Genomic DNA, 6189 nt, shown 5'->3' with positions numbered 1-6189 from the left:
TCATGTTTAAGTCTATAAAGTAGAGTTTCCAGGAAGGACCCAAAGAAGATGACATAGTTCTGTATGAATAAAGCAAGGAGTAAAACTTTTAACAAGGAAAGAAGGAGAAAAAGGAAAATCAATGAATGGTGCTGCTTGGAAGAAAGGCTTGAACCAGGTCATGTAGGATATTAGACACACACTTTATATATTTGAATATCATTGCAAAAGCAACGGGGGAGCAATTACAGTCTTTAAACGGAGGAGTTATTTCATCAAATTTCATTTCAGGAAGTCCATTTGGGCTACAATTTGAAGAATTAAGTCAAGGGGGCAATGATTAGCATTGGGGAAACCTACTGGTACGCCATTGTAGAAATTCTAGTGCAAATAATAAAATTATCAACTAAGACACTGACAGTGATGATGGAAAAATTGTTGAATTATTTCATATATTTTGAGGAAGGTATACAGATCAATCATCATGACTAACTTGATGCTAGTTACGAGGAACAATTTTTTTTTTAAATTTAAACTTCTAATTATTTTGGCTTGAATGTGAAGGTGGTGTTTCAATCTATTATAATTAAGAATAAGAAAAAAAAGTAGGTTTTAGGGTGTAATAAAAACCGTGAATTTAACTTTTGATGTTTTGAGCCTATGGCTGGGAATGCCCAATACTCAGTTCACAATATGGAGCTGAAGAAAATAGGTCCCTGGTAGAGAAGATGTGTAGCTCTCAGACAAAGAGTAAGTACAGAGTAAGGTGAATAAAAGTTCAGGAAGAGAACAATGAGGAATACTCACATTTAAAGGGTTAGTGGAAGACTTCAAACTAGAGCATGTTAAAAAGTGTTTAGAGAATTATGAAGGAAAAATCAGGAAAGAATGAAACCATGGAAGTGAACCCCTCCAGGAGCCTCTTGCACTCATGACTACAGGTTTTACTTACTGTACACCAGAGGGAAGAGACACACACAGAAACAGTACAGTAATTAATGTGAGAGTACTCTTTCATCCTCAAATTCATGCGTAGACAGGAAGTGAATCCTAGAGAAGGATTCCATTATCAGTCACTGGGGAACACGGGGAAGGAATTAGGATCAGTGGAGTCTAACATTTGATAGTCTATTTTTTAAATGTGCTTTTGCATATGCATATTTGTAAAAATTTTATCATTGTATTTTATTAATACTATAATTTTCATGGTTTATCCCCAATTTATGTAAGTAAACTATCTGCTGTATCCAGGGTTAGCAATATTCTAGCCCAGCTGACATATGAAGTTGGGCCGGCACAACAGTAGCTCAAAGGACCTATTTTTGTTCCAATGTGCCCCACACTTTGGGGCATTCCTATAATCATTCCCTGTTTTCAGTATTTTCAAACAATTCAGTCATGAGTTTTATCAGAGTAGACAAGCGTGAAATGAATTTTTTATCATGGTTTATGAATGACAGGAGAGCTCAGAGATCAGTAACATTAGAAGGCATTGGTGCTTGATGTTTAACTTTTCCTTTTTATTTAAGTAGGCAAATCCCTTCGAGCATTATTTTGAAATCCCAAGGAGAGTGGTTGTCCTAATTTTAAAGTAATGTATTGCTCTAAAGAGATGACTCTCTTAAACAGTAGTCTTTGCTATTGGGAAACGTGGACCTAAGTTTTGTGATTACACTTAGCTATTATGCCATTTATATTTATCTCAATAATATATTGTTCAATTCAGAACTGATTTAGAAAACTATTTCATTGTTTAATGTTTGTAATACTCTAATTTGAAGGGTAGTGTATCATATTACATTATTAATTTGAGAATATTGAAATAAGATTCTGTATTAAAAATCAAATATAGCAAGCAGATGAATATCTGTACACATTTTTCATTCTGTTAAGTTTGCAAATAAGTACCGTGTTTGAATAATACATAATTGGCCTACATCTCTCAACTACTAATGTATAATAAAATTGTCAAATTGAATATCCTCAGAAGTTACACCCTGCTACTTCTTTTACATTTATACATTCACATTAAACGTTCACGACTATTATTTATTGACTCAAAGGATTTAAATTAAATTTATTGGTATTAAAAACCTACAAAGAAAACAGATTTTATTTTTATTCCTCATTTTGATTTTTCAAGGGCATTGGAAGAATTTGGGGACCTTGAATGTGAGGAATCATTTCTTTTAAGGTCATGATGAGGGTGGGCAGCTAGTCAGCGGGCATCATTATTTGAGGTGGCCCAACAATTCTATCTCCTACTCCACTTGGTCTGAGGGATTATAAAACATACACTAAGAATAGACAGAACTAAATGTAAATTCTCAGTTGTTTCTGCCATTGTGCAATGTAGGCCCCTTTCCATTGTGCAGCATTGAAGAGAACTGCTGCAAACGTTTTCTACCAGTACAATTAAACTGTTACTACCTGGCAGGAAAAACAATGTGCAGAGAAAAACCAAATAGCTTAAGGCACATCTTCTGCCAAAGGACTTGGTAGGTTAAGCTTGAACATGCTCTGATGTGTTTCCTCAGCCCTCATGTGGCAACATACAGCTATTCCCTGTGTATCTGCTTCTTTTTAATTGCTTCTTGCCTATTTATCTTGTTTCTAGAACAAGATTTTTGAATCCAGGGAGGATCATGCGGTCTTATTTTTTGTCTACTATAATTCTAGAGCAAAAATTTATGGATAGTGATTATGTTAGTGGTCAGGTGAAAGTCTAAAGTTGTGTGGCTTAAATATTCTGCAGTAAAAATCCTTTTTTCAATATCTGCTTTTGAATGGCATCTGTGTAAGTGCACTCGACACGGTCTCTCCCAGCTTCCTAAGATGAAAACCAACACCGCAATACAAAATGAGGACAGAGAAATTTGAGGAAGGATTGGGAGAGAGAGAGCTCAAATAATTACTTAGGAAACAATGTTCAATTGAAGGAAATCAATGTAGTTTTCCCTCAGGACATGCGGATTTTCTTCGTGAAAGAGAAACTACTGGAAAAGATAAAATAACATGAAAGATGGAAAGGTACTGAATCTATCTCATGCCTCAGAAACCAGAGTTTGACAGAAAATCGGAAAGCTATTTCCTTAGCCTGTGTAACCTGCTTTTTTTTTTTTTTTTGAGGTATCCAAAGTAATAATCTTCTTTTTTTTCCCCAACGACCATCTTTGCTGAAACTACCAGTGAACAACTAAGAAGGAAGTTGTGTGTGCATGTGTACTGGTTAGGGGTTAGCAGTGGCTAGAAAGGGCACTGTATTTGCTTCATGTGAGACATATATAATCTCCACAAAAAGCACAAAGGGTTAAAGTGGGGAGAAGAACACGGGGAGCAATGTATATCAAGAATGATTGTCTTCATGTGATCTGTACAATTAGAATATCAACAAACCAGATAGGAGGGTGTTATATACTGAATAATGCACTCCCCCCGCTCAAATGTTAAAGTCCTAACCTCCAATGTGACTGTATATGGATATAGGACCTTTAAGGTAATGAAGATTGAACGAGGTCCTAAGAGTGGGGCCCTGACCTGATAGGATTGGTGTTTTTATAAGAAGAGGAAGAGATACCAGAGATCTCTCTCCCTCTGCGTCTGCACAGGGAAGAGGCAATGCGAGGACATAGGAGAACACGGTCATTTACAAGGTAGGAAGAGAGGCCTTGACAGACACCGACTCTGCTGGTATCTTCATCCCAGATTGCTAACCCCCAGAACTGTGGGAAAATAAATTTGTTTTTTAAGCTACCCAGTCTATGGTATTTTGTTATGGTAGTCTGAGCAGACTAAGGCAGAGGGTAAAAGAAGTTATCTCCTCTTCAAAGAAAAATCAAACTAGTCAAGAGCTTCCCAGTTTCTGAGAATTCGCCATACAGTGAATGCCATTTATGGATTAAGGAGATTATTTAAAGATTTCAATAGGAGATGGAAAAGGGGCAAAGGGAAACCCACCACGGCGCCCATTGCCAAGTACTGTATTTGCTTCATTTTGCCTCATTTAAGTTAAGAGGGAAAATCAACATAAGATATATTAAAGGTAATTTACAATAAAACAATTTTTAAATTATCTTGAATTTAAAATAACTTAAAAGAACTTGAAATAAGTGCAGCAGCTTCTAAAAGAAAATGTCAGGAATGCGTAAGGAATTCTTAATAGAATGTTAAAAATGTTTAAAAAAAAGAACATCTATGAAAACAACAATGAAATTATGTGATAATGAAACAGAATGGGGAAGGATTACAAATAAATTTAACATGCAATGCCAGAAATAAAGTCAACAATTAATATACTTGATATTGTGGAAAACTGAATCAACGTTATAGATGACAAATTTGAGAAATTATTCAGAGGGTAGAGTTAAGTGACAAATACATAAATAGAAATAAGGTGAAAATAATCACTTTGAAGGACAAAGAATTTAGGTTATTGCAGAGATTATTGGTAGAAAAGCAGATAGGGCTCAAATAAATGAAACAATTTTTTTAAAGTTACTTAGAAATGCCATAGATGCTGTGAAATTAACAGGATGGGTGAGACAACAAAGAGTTGTCTCATATCTAGTGTAACTAGAACCAGATTAATGCAATTATTAGAAATTTATAACAAAGGTTACTGCTATAATTTCCATTGTCGAACTCAATGAGAGACTTCCACTCCCAGAAAGATAAACTAAATGTACTTTTTCGTTTTCCCTCTGCTAAGGAAAATTACAAACCTTGGATATTTATATGAAAGAAGCATGAAAAACTTCTGCTAGATGGAGAAAAGAAGGTAGACTGGCTAGGAATTGCAGGTTTTCTTTTCCCTCGTGTACTGGAGAAATTAGCAACCCAGAAACACCATCAGACTCAAAAGAACAAAGAGCTCCAAGAAAAGCCCCCTCTCTCTATCCAAAAGGTGAGGAAACAGTCAACCTAATTTGCTTTGGGCAATAACCACTCTAGTTTAGCCATACACAGAAAAACAAACAAACAAAAAACGGTGGCCTCACTCCCACCCCTGCCAACAAAGACAGAAAGTGGAGGGTAGACTTCTACCCTTTCAAGGCTGTAGTGGGGAGCCAACACCTGTACTGGAGTGGCGTCAGAGAAGGTGGAGTTGGGATTTGAACTTTCATCTCTGCCAGGAGGGAATGAGCCTCGACTCCCACCCTACGGTGTCAGTGGAGACCAGCTGGTGAGCCTGGACCTCCCCGACCCAGTGGTAACGAGGCACCCCTTCTCTTCAAGCTGAGGTGATGTCAGAGGAAGCCCACTGGATGGTTCTGCAGTAACAAAGCCACACTCGTCCACTGAGTCTGCAGATGCTATGCGGGTACAGTAATGAGCTACCCCTGTAGTTTAGCCATACATAGAACATACATAGAACACACAACGGTGGCCTTACTCCCACCCCTGCCAAAAAAGAAGTGACACCAACTCAAAGGACATACGTGTGTGTTAGCATGTACATTTATTGTGAGAGCTAAATTTTCTGGGTATCCCTTGATAAATTTAAATTTACTTATGTTTTCCCCAACATTTAAGTTGGTGCCATTTCATTTGTTATTTCCCTATCTTCTCTTCTTCTCTGCTTTCTGGTTTTCTATTTTACATGGTCTTTTACAGATGGCTAATCTATACAGTCAAAGAGGCAAGCTAGAGGGAATTTCCTTGGAAGCACCAAGTCTGCTAAAAAGTTAGCACAAATGCTCAACGGTCTCTATACTGGAAGAAACTCAGAGGTTATTATTAATATGAGCACCAGCAAATATCTAGGTTAATCATAAACAGAGACATCATAATTCTTGCTTCAAAGCCTATCTTTACTATCTCGACATTTACAATTATTGGAGTGTCCATCATTCTTTAGCAGCACAGAAAAGTTATCCGAAATGTCTCATGCAACATAAGAAAGTTGACATTTTATTTAATTTGATGCTTTAAAGGCTGTCAGTTTAATTCTATTTGTGACTGTCAAAAAGAAAAAAACCCAAAACAAAGCAAAATGAAAATCATTAAGCTGATTACTCTGTGTAAATTTAGTCAATAATTTTCTGAGGACACTTGTTCAGTGTCATCTAAAAACAGTGCTCCTGTCAAGGCTTTGTCATCATTATTTGAGATTTATGTAAAATTTTTCATCTTGAGAAACAAGCAACTTTTTGTTCTTATAAGAACCAAAAAGTGGTTGAATTAATCCAATTTTAGTTCATGTTAGTGATC

The sequence above is a fragment of the Eschrichtius robustus genome, chromosome 21, assembly GCF_028021215.1.
Source record: "Eschrichtius robustus isolate mEscRob2 chromosome 21, mEscRob2.pri, whole genome shotgun sequence".
NCBI lineage: Eukaryota > Metazoa > Chordata > Mammalia > Artiodactyla > Eschrichtiidae > Eschrichtius > Eschrichtius robustus.
Note: the sequence above shows the minus strand (reverse complement) of the source record.